This window comes from Leptodactylus fuscus, chromosome 8 (assembly GCF_031893055.1).
Source record: "Leptodactylus fuscus isolate aLepFus1 chromosome 8, aLepFus1.hap2, whole genome shotgun sequence".
Classification (NCBI taxonomy): domain Eukaryota; kingdom Metazoa; phylum Chordata; class Amphibia; order Anura; family Leptodactylidae; genus Leptodactylus; species Leptodactylus fuscus.
The window spans coordinates 97,349,231-97,369,887 of NC_134272.1; positions in this window are offsets into that span (position 1 = coordinate 97,349,231).

A 20,657-nucleotide genomic window follows, 5' to 3' on the forward strand; every position below is an offset into this window, starting at 1 on the left:
TAATGTACAGAGCACCACGGGATTAATATAATAATGTACAGCACCATGGGATTAATATAATAATGTACAGAGCACCATGGGATTAATATAATAATGTACAGAGCACCATGGGATTAATATAATAATGTACCGCACCATGGGATTAATATAATAATGTACAGCACCATGGGAGTAATATAATAATGTACAGAGCACCATGGGATTAATATAATAATGTACAGAGTACTATGGGATTAATCTAATAATGTACAGAGCACCATGGGATTAATATAATAATAATAATGTACAGATAACCATGGGATTAATATAATAATGTACAGAGCAACATGGGATTAATATAATAATGTACAGAGTACTATGGGATTAATATAATAATGTACAGAGCACCATGGAATTAATATAATAATGTACAGCACCATGGGATTAATATAATAATGTACAGAACCATGGGATTAATATAATAATGTACAGAGTACTATGGGATTAATATAATAATGTACAGAGCACCATGGAATTAATATAATAATGTACAGAACCATGGGATTAATATAATAATGTATAGAGCACCATGGGATTAATATAATAATGTACAGAGAACCATGGGATTAATATAATAATGTACAGAGCAACATGGGATTAATATAATAATGTACAGAGTACTATGGGATTAATATAATAATGTACAGAGCACCATGGGATTAATATAATAATGTACAGCACCATGAGATTAATATAATAATGTACAACATCATGGGATTAATATAATAATGTACAGAACAACATGGGATTAATATAATAATGTACAGACCACCATGGGATTAATATAATAATGTACAGAGCACCATGGGATTCATATAATAATGTACAGCACCATGGGATTAATATAATAATGGACAGAGCACCATGGGATTAATATAATAATGTACAGAGCACCATGGGATTAATATAATAATGTACAGAGCACCATGCGATTTATATAATAATGTACAGAGCACCATGGAATTTATATAATAATGTACAGCACCATGGGATTAATATAATAATGTACAGAACCATGGGATTAATATAATGTATAACATCATGGGATTAATATAATAATGTACAACATCATGGGATTAATATAATAATGTACAGAGCACCAAGGGATTAATATAATAATGTACAGAGCACCATGGGATTAATATAATAATGTACAGAGCACCATGGGATTAATATAATAATGTACAGCACCATGGGATTAATATAATAATATACAGCACCATGGGATTAATATAAAAATGTACAGCACCATGGGATTAATATAATAATGTACAGAGTACTATGGGATTAAAATAATAATGTACAGAGTACTATGGGATTAATATAATAATGTACATCATCATGGGATTAATATAATAATGTACAGCACCATGGAATTAATATAATAATGTACAGAGCACCATGGGATTAATATAATAATGTACAACATCATGGGATTAATATAATAATGTACAAAGCACCATGGGATTAATATAATAATGTACAGAGCACCATGGGATTAAAATAATAATGTACAGAGCACCATGGGATTAATATAATAATGTACAGAGCACCATGGGAATAATATAATAATGTACAGCACCATGGGATTAATCTAATAATGTACAGAGCACCATGGGATTAATATAATAATGTACAGCACCATGGGATTAATCTAATAATGTACAGAGCACCATGGGATTAATATAATGTACAGAGCACCATGGGAATAATCTAATAATGTACAGCACCATGGGATTAATATAATAATGTACAGAGCACCATGGGATTAATCTAATAATGTACAGAGCACCATGGGATTAATATAATAATGTACAGCACCATGGGATTAATCTAATAATGTACAGAGCACCATGGGATTAATATAATGTACAGAGCACCATGGGAATAATCTAATAATGTACAGCACCATGGGATTAATATAATAATGTACAGAGCACCATGGGATTAATCTAATAATGTACAGAGCACCATGGGATTAATCTAATAATGTACAGAGCACCATGGGATTAATCTAATAATGTACAGAGCACCATGGGAATAATCTAATAATGTACAGCACCATGGGATTAATATAATAATGACAGAGCACCATGGGATTAATATAATAATGTACAGAGCACTATGGGAATAATCTAATAATGTACAGCACCATGGGATTAATATAATAATGTACAGAGCACCATGGGATTAATCTAATAATGTACAGAGCACCATGGGATTAATATAATAATGTACAGAGCACCATGGGATTAATCTAATAATGTACAGAGCACCATGGGATTAATATAATAATGTACAGCACCATGGGATTAATCTAATAATGTACAGAGCACCATGGGATTAATATAATAATGTACAGACACCATGGGATTAATTTAATAATGTACAGCACCATGGGATTAATATAATAATGTACAGAGCACCATGGGATTAATATAATAATGTACAGCACCATGGGATTAATATAATAATATACATCACCATGGGATTAATATAAAAATGTACAACATCATGGGATTAATATAATAATGTACAGCACCATGGGATTAATATAATAATGTACAGAGCACCATGGGATTAATATAATAATGTACAGCACCATGGGATTAATATAATAATATACATCACCATGGGATTAATATAAAAATGTACAACATCATGGGATTAATATAATAATGTACAGCACCATGGGATTAATATAATAATATACATCACCATGGGATTAATATAAAAATGTACAGCACCATGGGATTAATATAATAATGTACAACATCATGGGATTAATATAATAATGTACAACATCATGGGATTAATATAATAATGTACAACATCATGGGATTAATATAATAATGTACAGAACACCATGGGATTAATATAATAATGTACAGAGCACCATGGGATTAATATAATAATGTACAGAGCACCATGGGATTAATATAATAATGTACAGCACCATGGGATTAATATAATAATGTACAGAGCACCATGCGATTTATATAATAATGTACAGACCACCATGGGATTAATATAATAATGTACAGAGCACCATGGGATTAATATAATACTGTACAGCACCATGGGATTAATATAATAATGTACAGCAACATGGGATTAATATAATAATGTACAGAGCACCATGGGATTAATATAATAATGTACAGCACCATGGAATTAATATAATAATGTACAGAGCACCATGGGGTTAATATAATAATGTACAGAACACCATGGGATTAATATAATAATGTACAGAGCACCATGGGAATAATATAATAATGTACAGAGTACTATGGGATTAATATAATAACGTACAGCACGATGGGATTAATATAATAATGTACAGAGCACCATGGGAGTAATATAATAATGTACAGAGCACCATGGGATTAATATAATAATGTACAGAGCACCATGGGATTAATATAATAATGTACAGAGTACTATGGGATTAATATAATAATGTACAGCACGATGGGATTAATGGTGTTATATAAATAAACAATAAATAATAATATCGCAGCACTAACCCTATTATTTCCACGTCGGTATATCTGGATATTGGTGAAGTCTTTGTTGTCATTTTGAATTGTAAATATCTTTTCCATAGTATTATAATTATTGCCATGTAAAATCTGAGAGACTGCGCTCACTACAAGATTTGGCCCTTCATATCATATCTTAGAAGGATACAAGGAGGACGCACAAAGGGTCTGATAAGTGAATCCTGAGCCATGACATAACAGATGAGGCTCCACAACTCAACAAACAGAATGTCCAGTGAGAATGAATCTCTCCATTATGAGCTCATTTCAATTCCTTATCTGAGGCTTGGGCTTCATGGAAGAGGCTCCGGCCTTCATGCAATTCATCTTGATGTCAGACTCAGCTCACCCGCTTTTGTAAGGCAATTTATTGGTACTTTGGGAACTGCCTCCAGTCGTTTTGTAGTTATCTCTTCTTTCCAAATGTATTTTCTGATGACTGTGACAAAATGGTAGATTTAGAGAAAAATATTGAAAGCAGATAGTGGAGCAGACAAATGGAAAGGGAAGGCAGTCATTTCCTTAGGAGGCGTCTGTTTTTCTTAAGTCTCCATGGAGTCCAGATAGGTAGTTTTTGAGCCAAAGCTAGTAGCCATTCCTGGGTTTGGCTAAAAAAACACAGCAAAATATAGGACAAAAAAAAAGCTGCTTTTTCTAACATTGGACCTTAAGTTATAACTGGCTCAGACCTGTTGAGGCTGCGGGTCTAAATATATAAGATATAACTGTTTCACACCTTGTGAGGCTGCGGGTCTAAATAAGGAGGCCAGGGAAGATGAAAAAACAAAAAAAAAAAAACATACTTGTCCCTGGTACGTTGGTATCTCACAAGGCTGTCTGGTACCGCACACCTGGGAGCTTGTTCTGGCGGAGATCACTGACACACGTGACTGTTGAGGCCAATCAGCAGCCTAAGGAAAGGACACGGACATCACAGGTGACATTTGAGAGTGACATCACAGGTGACATATGCAAGTGACATCACAGGTGACATATGCGAGTGATATCACAGGTGACATATGCAAGTGACATCACAGGTGACATATGCAAGTGACATCACAAGTGACATATGCAAGTGACATCACAAGTGACATATGTGAGTGACATCACAGGTGACATATGCAAGTGACATCACAGGTGACATATGCGAGTGATATCGCAGGTGACATATGCGAGTGACATCACAGGTGACATATGCAAGTGACATCACAAGTGACATATGTGAGTGACATCACAGGTGACATATGCAAGTGACATCACAGGTGACATATGCGAGTGATATCGCAGGTGACATATGCGAGTGACATCACAGGTGACATATGCAAGTGACATCACAGGTGACATATGCAAGTGACATCACAGGTGACATATGTGAGTGACATTGCAGTTCCTTTCCCTTGGCTGCTGATTGGTCTCAGCAGTTGTGTGTGGCAAGGACAGCCCCTGGAACAAGTACTAGGGTGCCACTGGACAAGACAGCAGTGTAAGGACCAGGGGCAGGTGAGTGTGGTTTTTATTTGACACCTATAATTCCTGAACAACCCCTTTAAAGATTAGGCCCAACACAGCAAAATCCAGCAAGAATAAGCCGTGTTTTTCAGCACAGTTACAGTTGCTGAAAAGCCCCCCTCAACTTATACTCGAGTCGAGCAAAAAAAAAAAAAGATGTATTTATTTACTGGGAGGGTCTATGACCAGCCACAATCGTAATGTATAGAATCTCCCATAAAATAGTGGAAATAAAAGTTGTAAATCCATCCTTTCCCTAGAATACATAGAAAAGTAGAAAATGACTGTGAAACACATTACACACATGAGGAGACCCTGTGTCTGCTGAATATAGAGGATCTGCAGTGCTCCTATTCTGTTGGGAGGGGGTTAATAGGAGCACTGCAGATACACTATTTTTAGCCAGCCTGAATTCCAAATGGTGGTGGTGGTGGTGGTGGTGGTGTGTGGGGGGGGTGTTCATGCATAAGTATTTTGAATACTCTTCTTTGTTTCATGAGAAAGTCCATCCCAGTTTGGAAAGTTATAATGAGATGCAGGTTACATTAGGCCTCACCCAATAGTCATGTGCCAGGTTTATCTTATAACTCTACAACCAATCATGTTATTAGAATAGTCCAACCTGCTTTTGTCTGTATTGTATTTAAACTACCTTTTTCCCACCATTAAATTAGAACTCACTTGATACACTATCAGCTGTGTATGTGACTTCTCCAGGCCTCATGTTTAATTTGGAACTCTGCAACATACTCTATTATGGGGACCCCTTGATGTCCCTAACAGGTCCTACAACTATGTGTGTGGAGTGAGAGAGCAGCGAGAGTGGCGGGAGAGCGGCGGAAGTTGAGTATAAGTATTTGTGTTAAACATTGAGGGGAACATAATGTAACTGTATGAAACTGGGAGCATATGGGGGGGGGAAACGGCATCACATTGGGGAAGATGAAGGGGGGGGGAGAACGGCATGACACTGGGGCAGATGAAGGAGGGGAGAATGGCATGACACTGGAGCAGATGAAGGGGGGAGAGCTGCATGACACTAGGGCAGATGAAGGGGGGAGAACTGCATGACGCTGGGGCAGATGAAGGCGGGAGAACTGCATGACTCTGGGACAGATGAAGGGGGAGAACTGCATGACACTGGGGCAGATGAAGGGGGAGAACTGCATGACACTGGGGCAGATGAAGGGGGGAGAACTGCATGACACTGGGGCAGATGAAGGGGGAGAACGGCATGACACTGGGGCAGATGAAGAGGTGGGAGAACGGCATGACACTGGGGCAGATAAAGGGAGGGGAGAATGGCATGACACTTGGGCAGATGAAGGGGGGATGAGAACAGCATGGCATGACATTGGGGCAGATGAAGAGGGAGAGAATGGCATGACACTGGGGCAGATGAAGGGGGGACATGAATCTGGGGGCAGAGGTAGGGGGAAATGAATCTGGGGACAGAGATGGAGGGAAGGACATGAAACTGGGGGCAGATAAAGGAGTTATATGAAACTGGGAGAGATGGAGGGGGGAATTGTAAGGACCGGAGTCAGAGTCAGGCAGTGCAAAGTGACACAGCTGGGAAAGCAACACTGTGCAACTAATGACAAAAGGGGTCGTAGGCCCTGCGGCTATAACTATGCTGTAGATCTGAGATGAGGCAGACCAATGCACTTCCTAATTGAAGTGCGCCTGCCACGACTCCTACGCTACTGTCCAGGCGGCTAGGGTCAGGGAAGAGGAGGCCCTGAAAGTGCTAGGGACTGGAGTCACGAGGGTCACACCTAAGCAGAAAGCAGAGTGTAAAATGCAATGCAAAACAAAAGACAAAACAGCATGGAACAAGGGAGGACAACAAGTCCCAGCAAAAACACAGTAGAGAAAGCGAGGTCAGACGAGCCAGAGGTCAAGCCAGGAGATAAGAGTAAAGTACCGAATCAGAAGACAAGGAATAGTCAAAATACAAGCCAAGTATACAATAACAAAACACAGACTGAAAGACTCTCAGACAGGAAAACTGACAGAGCAGGAGACCAGGAAAACACAAAGTGAATGGCTGGCAAGGATCCATGCCTGGGTGGGGTTTAAATAGCAGCAGAGAAAATCACCCACAACACCTGTGATGACTAATGGCATGGAGAACTGAGAGCAAGGAAAAGATTAACTCTTAATAACCTAAGCACAACCAATAGAACTCTTAATACGTCTCCCGGGGATGCGCCGTGCAGCAAGGAGACCGTGGCGACTCCGTATCCTGACAGGAATATAATTTACAGGTGACTATAGGAGGATTATAAAGTGTGGAGGCACATGAAAAATGAATGCGAATGGGTGAAGTCAACATAAAAGTGGGCGGAGCTAAGTTTGGCGTGGCGCACACGCACGCCGCATATTTTGTCCCTCTTTCGGCTCTTTAAAAGTTGGGAGGTATGGTATAGATATGTATGTATATGTGTAACATGTATATGTGTAACGTGTATATGTATTGTAGCACACAAGGGTCAGGTGTGCAGTATAGATGTGTAATACGCGTATACAGGGTCGTAGTGGGAACCGGTGAATCCCCCAGTGGGCCCTGAGCCTAACCATTAGTTTTCATTTAGCCTATCCCAATGCACTTATCAGGGCTCGATCGGGTTGTTCAGGGTCTCGATCGGGCTCCTAACCATCCCAAACAGGCCTCTGTACCAATCGCTGGGAGTGTGTGAGACCATTAGCAGGTGCGGGGTCTTCTGTTCCCTGCGCTGTACACTGCCGTCATGTAGCAGGACCTGTGCTACCTCTCCCCCACACAGATCTGAGTGTGCAGGGGGACGTCTGCTGGCTGCTGCAATGAACCAGAGCTTTCACCACTGCCAGACAGTACAGAGCTGCACAGGACCCTACTCCATACCCAGTGCACCCAGCCATATGTATATTTAATGTGTTTATATTTGTGTAAAGTGTCTGATGATCTGTGTGAGTCCTGTATGTTTGTGGATAGGTGTATGTATGTATGTATGTATGTGTAAATATATGTTATATGTATTAGGTACAGTTCACACCTGCGTTCAGTATTCCGTTTGGGGAGTCTGCTTGGGGTTCCCCCAAACAGAAACCTATACGCATTAAAAAGTGGTTAAAAATTAAACCACATGGACCCCATAGACTATAATGGGGTCTGTGTGTTTTCCGCGCGGTGTCCACATGAATCACGCGGAGAGAAAAGTACTGCTTGAAGTATTTTTCTCACCACATGATTCATGAGGACACTGCACGGAAAACACATGGACCCCATTATAGTCTATGGGGTCCGTGTGGTTTCATTGCTCACCGCTTTCTAATGCGTATAGGTTGCAGTTCCAGGGGTCCCCAAGCAGACTTCCCAATAACGGAATACTGAACGCAGGTGTGAACTGTGCCTAAGTATATCCAGCATATCAGTGTCTTTCTGTGTTTTCTTCTGTACATGTCTACCATTATTCATACTAGCATTGTATTTTATAGTGGGATGTTCAGTATATTGAGATGTTAAACCCCATACTCTCCTGTCCCCGGTGTCTCCCATGTCCGTCTGGTCCAACGGCTCCTGGGGCCTTGTTCTGGCTGATGTCATTGCCACACGTGACTGCTGAGGCCAATCAGCGGCCTAAGGAATGGACATGTGACATCACAGGTGACATATGTGAGTGATATCCCGGTTCCTTTCCTTAGGCTGCTGAGGCGGATGATTGGCTTCAGTGGCTACGTGTGGCGAGGACTGAAGAAACTCCGGGGCGCCGCTGGACCAGATAGGGGTAGGAAAATCAGGGACAAGGGAAGTGTGGGTTTTATTTTTTTTCCTTCACCAGCCTCCTTGTAGAAACCTATAATTCCTGGTCAACCCCCTTAAGGATTAGCCCTTACAGAGCGAAACATAGCAAAAAAAACACAGGTTGTTTTTGTTTTGTTTTTTACGGCACACAAGCAAACTCTCCTGTCTCCAGTGTCTCCCAGCGCAGTCCAGTCCCCTTTGCAACCAGAGAAATCAGTGGAAACAGTTGCAGCTTTCTGGCTTGCTTGGAACAGCTTTAAAAAAGCTAAGTATAAAGTGAGTGTGGGAGCTTGCGAGTGTGGTTTGTTCCTAAGTGTGGTTTGGTCTAAGTGTGACTTAGATTAAGTGACTTTAGATTCAGGGACTTTACAAGGAAAACCCTTTCACTCTTTGAATTTGTTTGTGTTGCTGTAACATTCCCCATAAGGTAAGATGAGCTCCATATTTACCAATGCAGTCCAGTGTGCATCTTGCAACATGTATGCTCTGCTTGAGCAGCCGCTTGAGGGGGCCTACTGTTGTGAAAGATACAAGCACATTGCACATTTGGAAGCCCAGATCATGGATCTAAATGGGCAAATTGTAACACTGCAATCCATTGATAACATGGAAAGGAGTTTGTCGCTCACAGAGCAGTGCAGTGCAGTGGGGATAGTGCAGATGGGGATGGTAGCATGGAGGTGCAGGAACTTGAGGCAGCTAGCTGGGTGACAGAAAGCAGCGGGGTAGAGGGAAGAGTGCCAGGGAGGTTAGTCCTGAACTGGCACACCCCAACAAGTTTGCTAAGTTGGCAGATGAGGGGGATGTTAGTACAGGGGTAACATTGCTGCAGCATGACCCTTCCTCTGGAAGCCAGGGGAATGTCTGCTCCAGTAAGAAGGGGGATAGGGGTGCAGAGAAGACTAGACAGGTGCTGGCAGTGGGAGATTCAATTATTAGGGGATCAGATAGGGCAATCTGTCACAAAGACCGGGATCGTCGTACGGTGTGTTGCCTTCCTGGCGCTCGAGTTCGACATATCGCGGATCGGGTTGACAGATTACTGGGTGGGGCTGGTATGGATCCAGCGGTCATGGTGCATGTTGGCACAAATGACAAAGTTAGCGGTAGGTGGAAGGTCCTTAAAAGTGATTTCAGGGATTTAGGGAGCAAGTTGAAGGCAAGGACCTCCAGGGTAGTAGTTTCAGAAATACTGCCTGTTCCACGAGCCACACAGGAAAGGCAGCGGGAGATTAGGGAGGTCAACAAGTGGCTCAAGAGTTGGTGTAGGAAGGAGGGGTTTGGGTTCCTGGAGAACTGGGCCGACTTTGCTGTGGGCTACAGGTTCTATGCTAGGGACGGGCTGCATCTCAATGGGGAGGGGGCAGCTGTACTGGGGGAGAAGATGGCTAAACGGTTGGAGGAGTGTTTAAACTAGGTAGTGGGGGGGAGGGTAACAGATGTAGAGGGCAAGATAGTGTAGAAATGGAAAGAGGGCTAGATACTGTAACTGGGGGTGGAGCAGGGGGTGGGGTTAGAGCAGTCAGTAGGCAGTGGAAGAGTAGGGAAGATAAATCTATGAAATGTATGTATACGAATGCCCGAAGTCTTACTAACAAGATGGAGGAACTAGAAGTGATGATGTTGGAAGAAAAATTATGACATAGTGGGGGTAAGTGAGACATGGCTGGACTCTAGCTATAACTGCGCTGTAAATATACAGGGGTACAGCATGTTTAGAAAGGAGCGTACAAATAAGAAAGGGGGAGGGGTTTGCTTATACGTAAAAACCGGCCTTAAGCCAGTACTGCGAGAGGACATCTGGGAGGAAAATGACTATGTGGAGTCCTTATGGGTGGAAATTACGGGAGGAACAAAAAATTATAAAATACTGATAGGGGTTTGTTATAAATCTCCAAATATAACGGAAGAAGCTGAAAATATACTAATAAAACAAATACATGAGGCCGCAAATATAGCAATCTGCAATTGCATCCCCTCATCAGGATGGTGTAACACAATTTCTGAAGGTAGGCATATATATATACAGGAATGGAGTGTTAGATGCAAAATAGATGGAGAACAGAACACAATGTAAATGCACAGTATATAAACCCATATCTATCAGTCACAGGAAAGTTCTCTGGGTTTATGGCTCCTTTGATCAGTGACGTGGTGTCTAGTTCTTATAAAACGTCATAAAACCCTGGGCCTGATTTAACCCCCTTTGGAGAGTGTTGAAGGTCATCATGAGTTTAATCTCCCATATGCGGCGATCCTTTCTGTTTCTGAAATTTCCTCTTAGTATCAGGATCTTCATATCCGGGCTCATATTATGATTTTCATTGCAGAAGTGTTTTGGCACAGGGAGGTCCAGTCTCTGTTCTCTAATCGTATGTCTGTGTGAATTCATCCTCATCCTAAGTGACTGTCCTGTCTCACCTACATACAGGCCCTCAGGACACTTAGTACACAATATCAAATACACCACATAAGGGAGCCCTCACACGGAGTTACGGTGCTCTCATTCTGATCATAAAAACACGTTCAGAATAAGCGCGTAAAAAGCAGCTCCCATTGACTTGAATGAGAGCCAGCATACGTGCGCTCCCCATTGAAAACAATGGGAGGCTTTTTTCCCTATTGCTTTCAATGTATTCCGCGCGGAATTGTGTTACATCATCCTGATGAAGGGACCTTTATAGTAGTCCCAAAAGCTCAAAATATGCCATCAAATTTTTTTTTTAAGTTAGCCATTAAAAAGGTATCAACTACTGAGAACTTCTATCAAAAAAAATTTCATTTCATATCCACTGGCTAACTCGGTACAAGGATATTTTTTTCTTAGATGTTTAACGTGTATATGTATTGTAGCACACGGAGTCAGGTGTCCAGTATAGATGTGTAATATGTGTATATGTGTATGTATGTATATGTGTAACGTCTATATGTATTGTAGCACACGGGGTCAGGTGTCCAGTATAGATGTGTACTATGTGTATATGTGTATGTATAGCTATGTATGTATATGTGTAACATCTATATGTATTGTAGCACACAGGGTTATATGTCCAGTATAGATGTGTAATATGTGTATATGTGTATGTATAGAAATGTCTGTATATGTGTAACGTCTATATGTATTGTAGCACACAGGGTTATATGTCCAGTATAGATGTGTAATATGTGTATATGTGTATGTATAGAAATGTCTGTATATGTGTAACGTCTATATGTATTGTAGCACACGGGGTCAGGTGTCCAGTATAGATGTGTAATATGTGTAAATGTGTATGTATAGCTATGTATGTATATGTGTAACGTCTATATGTATTGTAGCACACGGGGTCAGGTGTCCAGTATAGATGTGTAATATGTGTATATGTGTATGTATAGAAATGTCTGTATATGTGTAACGTCTATATGTATTGTAGCACACGGGGTCAGGTGTCCAGTATAGATGTGTAATATGTGTAAATGTGTATGTATAGCTATGTATGTATATGTGTAACGTCTATATGTATTGTAGCACACGGGGTCAGGTGTCCAGTATAGATGTGTAATATGTGTATATGTGTATGTATAGCTATGTATGTATATGTGTAACGTCTATATGTATTGTAGCACACGGGGTCAGGTGTCCAGTATAGATGTGTAATATGTGTATATGTGTATGTATAGCTATGTATGTATATGTGTAACGTCTATATGTATTGTAGCACACGGGGTCAGGTGTCCAGTATAGATGTGTAATATGTGTATATGTGTATGTATAGCTATGTATGTATATGTGTAACGTCTATATGTATTGTAGCACACGGGGTCAGGTGTCCAGTATAGATGTGTAATATGTGTATATGTGTATGTATAGCTATGTATGTATATGTGTAACGTCTATATGTATTGTAGTACACAGGGTTATATGTCCAGTATAGATGTGTAATATGTGTATATGTGTATGTATAGAAATGTATGTATATGTGTAACGTCTATATGTATTGTAGCACACGGGGTCAGGTGTCCAGTATAGATGTGTAATATGTGTATATGTGTATGTATAGCTATGTATGTATATGTGTAACGTCTATATGTATTGTAGCACACGGGGTCAGGTGTCCAGTATAGATGTGTAATATGTGTATATGTGTATGTATAGCTATGTATGTATATGTGTAACGTCTATATGTATTGTAGCACACGGGGTCAGGTGTCCAGTATAGATGTGTAATATGTGTATATGTGTATGTATAGCTATGTATGTATATGTGTAACGTCTATATGTATTGTAGCACACGGGGTCAGGTGTCCAGTATAGATGTGTAATATGTGTATATGTGTATGTATGTATATGTGTAACGTCTATATGTATTGTAGCACACGGGGTCAGGTGTCCAGTATAGATGTGTACTATGTGTATATGTGTATGTATAGCTATGTATGTATATGTGTAACATCTATATGTATTGTAGTACATGGGGTCAGGTGTCCAGTATAGATGTGTAATATGTGTATATGTGTATGTATAGAAATGTCTGTATATGTGTAACGTCTATATGTATTGTAGCACACGGGGTCAGGTGTCCAGTATAGATGTGTAATATGTGTATATGTGTATGTATAGCTATGTATGTATATGTGTAACGTCTATATGTATTGTAGTACACGAGGTTATATGTTCAGTATAGATGTGTAATATGTGTATATGTGTATGTATAGAAATGTCTGTATATGTGTAACGTCTATATGTATTGTAGCACACGGGGTCAGGTGTCCAGTATAGATGTGTAATATGTGTATATGTGTATGTATAGCTATGTATGTATATGTGTAACATCTATATGTATTGTAGCACACGGGGTCAGGTGTCCAGTATAGATGTGTAATATGTGTATATGTGTATGTATAGCTATGTATGTATATGTGTAACATCTATATGTATTGTAGCACACGGGGTCAGGTGTCCAGTATAGATGTGTAATATGTGTATATGTGTATGTATAGCTATGTATGTATATGTGTAACATCTATATGTATTGTAGCACACGGGGTCAGGTGTCCAGTATAGATGTGTAATATGTGTATATGTGTATGTATAGCTATGTATGTATATGTGTAACGTCTATATGTATTGTAGCACACGGGGTCAGGTGTCCAGTATAGATGTGTAATATGTGTATATGTGTATGTATAGAAATGTATGTATATGTGTAACGTCTATATGTATTGTAGCACACGGGGTCAGGTGTCCAGTATAGATGTGTAATATGTGTATATGTGTATGTATAGCTATGTATGTATATGTGTAACATCTATATGTATTGTAGCACACGGGGTCAGGTGTCCAGTATAGATGTGTAATATGTGTATATGTGTATGTATAGAAATGTCTGTATATGTGTAACGTCTATATGTATTGTAGCACACGGGGTCAGGTGTCCAGTATAGATGTGTAATATGTGTATATGTGTATGTATAGAAATGTATGTATATGTGTAATGTCTATATGTATTGTAGTACACGGGGTCAGGTGTCCAGTATAGATGTGTAATATGTGTATGTATAGAAATGTATGTATATGTGTAATGTTTATATGTATTGTAGTACACGGGGTCAGGTGTCCAGTATAGATGTGTAATATGTGTATGTATAGCTATGTATGTATATGTGTAACGTCTATGTGTATTGTAGTACACGGGGTTATATGTCCAGTATAGATGTGTAATATGTGTATATGTGTATGTATAGAAATGTCTGTATATGTGTAACGTCTATATGTATTGTAGCACACGGGGTTATATGTCCAGTTTGTGCCACTCAGGATATCAAAAACAAAGGAAAATAAAATACTACGCCTCTCCGGTGGCTAACTAAACAAGATATTCCCTTACTAACCAGGGGGCAGCCTACCGCTGGCCTCCTAATAAACAATATTTCCAAATAAACAAGGGGTGCTCATACCCAGCATGATGCAGCAGCTACTGGAACATTTCAAAAATTAAAATGGTTAGAGTTTTTGGGTGCAGTAGATCCTGGGAAAGGGGAGGGGGTGTATTGGTTGTCCTTCTGCCCCTTCCCTGAGCTTGAGGACAGTTTTTTTTCCCCCCAATTGGAACTCAGCCTGGCTGAATATAGGGGATCTGCAGTGCTCCTATTAACCCCTTCCCGACGGAACAGGAGCACTGCAGATCCCCTATATTCAGTAGACCGGGCACTTTCAGACACAGGGTCACCTCATGTGTAAGTGTTTCATAGTAATTCTCTCTTTTATATGTATTCTAGGGAAAGGAGGGATTTACAACTTTTATTTATTTTATTTTTTTTTATAATATTTCTTTAAAGCTTTTTTATTTTTCACTATTGCGGCTGGTCATAGCCCCCCCCCCCCCCCAAAAAAAAAAAAAAAAAAAAAAAAAATTATTATTTTTTTCTTTTTAGCTCGACTCAAGTATAAGCCGAGGGGGGCTTTTTCAGTACAAAAACTGTGCTAAAAAACTAGGCTTATACTCGAGTATATAGTGTATATCTGTTTGTTCATTTAATGATATAGCGTGCCCTCCAGTTCACTATGTTAGAGGGGTCATTTACGCTGTGAACACTTATACTAGAATTGGGCTTTTTTTACCTGAACTTGTATATAATTACTAAAGATTGTTTTTTTCCTTATGAATATAGTCCTAACGTTGAGGGAATGGCAGCTGAACTTGTGCACACATTTGACCACTAGGTTAGACAAAGGTTTTGTATTTTATATAGTTTTTTTGTGGTGTTCAAATGCGCTTTTATCCATTTCTGTATACAAACACTCCTGATGATGCTTTGTGGTATTTTGTATCTTGGATTTATATCAGAGAGTGGTTTTCTTATTTTGTACGTTTTATCTGTATAATTTCATTAGATCTAGCTGTGAGAAGACCTTTCTATTAACCACTTCTTCTCCTACTAGGGAGGAGCCTTCAAGTGCATATGGGAGCTGGGCCTCGTTAAAAGCCTATAAAATGTTGACAAGACCTCAGTTCTCGGGGAGAGAGAGGGGAGCTGGGTTCTGTCCTAACACTGCAAACTGGTGAGAGTCCAGTCTGAACTGTTACCATTACTGTGCTCTTTGTTGACCGTGAGGATGAAGCAAGCCACACGTACAGTTAGGATTTTTGCTGTATAGTTAGTAGCTCAGACGAGCAGGATTTCTGTTATTGTTTTGCCTGAAGTTAAGGCTTATTTTGTTTTGCCGTTTTTTGCAAATGAAATGTACAGGGTAAATCCTATGTGCACCTGAATTTTTGTGTCTGTCTCTGACTGTCTGAGTCCGCTGCTTCTACCAGGGTTAAGGTTAGGGTTGGGGGGGGGGGGGGGTCGCCCAGCAGCGAGTTGAAGATAATGCGTAGGGTGGAGTCCAGGTGCTGGTGCTCAACAGACTCAGGGAGACCTCTCACTCTGATATTGTTCTGTGGATTGAGGTTTTTGAAGATCATCCAGCAAGTCCGTCAGGTATTGCAGCTGCTGAGTATGAGAAGAAATAATGGAGTCATGGGCAGAAAGCTGAGGTCCCACAGTGGTGACGGAAGATTCCAGGCCAACAACCTGCTCCTCAAGTTGTTTCACCGAGGACCGGACAGCGGAAAGTTCAGATCTGTAGGATTGTTCCAACCTATACACATACTCCTCCATGTCAGTCTTAGTAGGAACAGCGGTTAAATGAGCGCTGAGGCGGCGAAGTTCGGCAAGAGTGTCTGTGGAAGAGGTAGAGGGCACAGAGGGGGTAGAGCACATGGAGTCATCATGGGGAAGGGGCTCCAGTGCAGCAGAGCCAACCAGAGTAGGTTCCATGCCAGGAGGAGCTATCTGGGGAACCAGGGAGCCAGGAGTAGAGGAGGAGGGAGATGGAGCTGAAGAGACAGAGAGCCGAGGTGCCCCAAACCGGGGGACGAGTCCTGGATCCACAGAGGCAGACAACACACCAGGGGCACAATCTGCATTGCCAGGAGGAGCAGAGGGGCTGGCGCCCGAGTCCCAGAGCTAAGAGGGGAGACAGGAGTTGCCTAGGCAGACAAGGTACCTTGAGAGGAGTGAAGAGGAATGCCACCATTGCTGCAGGACGGCTGAGAAGAGTCCAGATGGGTCATAAAACGAGGTGAGGCCGGAGGAGCTGTAGGGGATGGTGACAATGAGGGCCACGCAGTATCCGATCCCTCAGGGGGGAGGAGGAGTGTGAGCAGTAGTTGATTCTCCCCTGTGTCCAAGAGATCTGTGGGCCAGGAGCAAGGCAGGGCTCACCAGGAGTGCCAGGGAAAGTTCCGGTATCACCCAGAGGGTCGCACAGGGCAGCGGGATCCTCCAAAGGGGTGCAGGTGTTCAGGCCACATGGTGGAGGAACGGTAGCGGGCGCCATCTTGGGACCCGCGTCCATCCCGGCAGCTTCAGTGTGCGGTCCCCGAAAGAACCGCTCAATGGAGGAGTTGTGTGAGGCCCCGGGAGGGGTTGAAGAGGAGCGCTGTATGTTCTAGCGAGGTTTGCCCATGACGGGAAGGTTGCGAAGTTGCCGGTCGGTCGGGAAAACAGGCAGTTTCAGAAGCCGGGGAAGGAGCTCAGGCGACGCACGTCTCTACTCCGGCATAGCTAGGCCACACCCCTCCATTTCTCTTTATGCTCCCCACACAATAACCCTAATAGTATATGCCCCCACAGTATAATGTTCTCCTCAAATTGACCCCACAGTATAAAATCTCTCTCGGTGCACCCACAGTTTAATGTCCCACTCCAGCTGCCCAAATTTAAACTGGGGGCAACTAGAGGGGAACATTAAACTGGGGCAGCTGGAGGAAGACCTTAAACTGGGGGCAATTAAAGGGGAACATTAAACTGTGGGGTTAGCTGGTGAGGGACATTAAATTTGGGCAGCTGGAGGAGGACATTAAACCGTGGGGGCAGCTGGAGGGGGACATTAACGTTCCCCTCCAGCTGCCTCAGTTTAATGTCTGCCTCCAGTTCCCCCTATTTTAATGTTCTCCTCCAGCTACCTCCCTGGGTTTAATGCCCCCCTTCACTGCCCCCAGTTTAAGGACACCTACCCTCCATCAGATGCCAGCAGCACCCTAAAGACTCTGTCTCCCTTGATGCCAATGGTACTCCAGGGACTCTTATATCACCCTAAACATCAATACAATCCCCCAGGCTCTCCAGGATACAGTCCCATGGAAAACATCTCTCTCTTTTCAGCCGCTCAACAATGCAGTCCCATGTAAATACATCACTCCCTCCCCTCAGACTTCTTCAACATGCAGTGCCATGCTACACAACCCTATCCTAATCCCCTTCCATCCTGCAGTCCCACAAGACAGTCCTCACTGCTTTCTGTTCTTCCAGAGCTGTGATGGAAGAGACCCCGCCCTCCTCGGAGAAGCCCCACCTGTTCCCATGACATCATATCTACCCGGTGCAGATCTATTTAGACCCACCGAGAAGGCAGGGACACAGTGATGAGGTGGGGGCTGTCCGCTTCGCTCCTGCATCACCACTGTATTCAACTCATCTGTGTCCTCTATGGACATACCTCCCACTGCCCGGGACCGAGGGACACGACCCCGAATCCGGGACTGTCCTGCAGAATCTGGGACGGTTGGGAGGTACCATTTATCTTATTCTGTATGTATAGAGTATGGGACTGTTTATTTGGAGTCTGAGTTGATTTTGGGTTGTGTTGTCTGCACCTCTTTTGAGGATCTGGGGTTTGTATTTTCATTTTTTTAGTACTGGGTTTATTATTTTGTGGTTTTGTCTAGGGCTATGTACACACATTGTGGCTGACAAGTATGATTTTGTAGGTAAGCAGCAGGTGAACAGACAGGCTGTAGTCCCTTCTTTTTGTACACAGTGCTGTTGCACCCAATTCTTTCGTTACATATGACTGAATTATGAACACAATGCAACGGGCCGAGGCCGAGCTCCGACTGTGCTGAAGAATCCACAATGGAAAAGTACAAAATAATAATGTTACTTAAAGGTAATGGGAAGCGCAGAGCAGCAGAATGTGTCTGTGGAGATGAAGCGTCTTCTGTCTGCAGCATTAATGGGGCGACTAGTGATAACACACTCCTCTCTGCTATCTCACTTCTACATCAGCTGGATTGAATTTCCTGCATATTGCACATTTCCAGACTCCCATTCTCTTTCATTGCCGCTACAAGGTCAGTCACAGATTTACTTAGAATTCAAGGTTTTATAATGCAAAAGGCATCGACAGCCTAAAAAAGATGAAATAAAAGACAGAAGCTGAGAGTTGCTTCATCTATCTACACCCTTCATTGACAAAGTATCGAAGAATAAGTTGCATCATTTTGCTGAAATAATCTGAAAATAAAAACAGAACTAAATTTACAAAGAATTTCGATTCTGATGATTCTAATAACTTATCCAGGCTTAAAAATCAGAAAACAGTAGTTATGGGGTCCGCCAGGGTCCTCTGTGTTTAGCTAAGGGATACATACCATAGAGGAAGATCATGGAGTAGCTATGGGGTCCGCCAGGGTCCTCTGTGTGTACAGCTAAAGGATACATACCATAGAGGAAGATCATGGAGTAGTTATGGGGTCCGCCAGGGTCCTCTGTGTGTACAGCTAAAGGATACATACCATAGAGGAAGATCATGGAGTAGTTATGGGGTCCGCCAGGGTCCTCTGTGTGTACAGCTAAAGGATACATACCATAGAGGAAGATCATGGAGTAGCTATGGGGTCCGCCAGGGTCCTCTGTGTGTACAGCTAAAGGATACATACCATAGAGGAAGATCATGGAGTAGCTATGGGGTCCGCCAGGGTCCTCTGTGTGTACAGCTAAGGGATACATACCATAGAGGAAGATCATGGAGTAGTTATGGGGTCCGCCAGGGTCCTCTGTGTGTACAGCTAAAGGATACATACCATAGAGGAAGATCATGGAGTAGCTATGGGGTCCGCCAGGGTCCTCTGTGTATACAGCTAAAGGATACATACCATAGAGGAAGATCATGGAGTAGCTATGGGGTCCGCCAGGGTCCTCTGTGTGTACAGCTAAGGGATACATACCATAGAGGAAGATCATGGAGTAGCTATGGGGTCCGCCAGGGTCCTCTGTGTGTACAGCTAAGGGATACATATCATAGAGGAAGATCATGGAGTAGTTATGGGGTCCGCCAGGGTCCTCTGTGTGTACAGCTAAGGGATACATACCATAAAGGAAGATCATGGAGTAACTATGGGGTCCGCCAGGGTCCTCTGTGTGTACAGCTAAGGGATACATACCATAAAGGAAGATCATGGAGTAACTATGGGGTCCGCCAGGGTCCTCTGTGTTTAGCTAAGGGGTATCTACCATAGAGGAAGATCATGGAGTAGCTATGGGGTCCGCCAGGGTCCTCTGTGTATACAGCTAAAGGATACATACCATAGAGGAAGATCATGGAGTAGCTATGGGGTCCGCCAGGGTCCTCTGTGTTTAGCTAAGGGATACATACCATAGAGGAAGATCATGGAGTAGCTATGGGGTCCGCCAGGGTCCTCTGTGTGTACAGCTAAGGGATACATACCATAGAGGAAGATCATGGAGTAGCTATGGGGTCCGCCAGGGTCCTCTGTGTGTACAGCTAAGGGATACATACCATAAAGGAAGATCATGGAGTAACTATGGGGTCCGCCAGGGTCCTCTGTGTGTACAGCTAAGGGATACATACCATAAAGGAAGATCATGGAGTAACTATGGGGTCCGCCAGGGTCCTCTGTGTATACAGCTAAAGGATACATACCATAGAGGAAGATCATGGAGTAGCT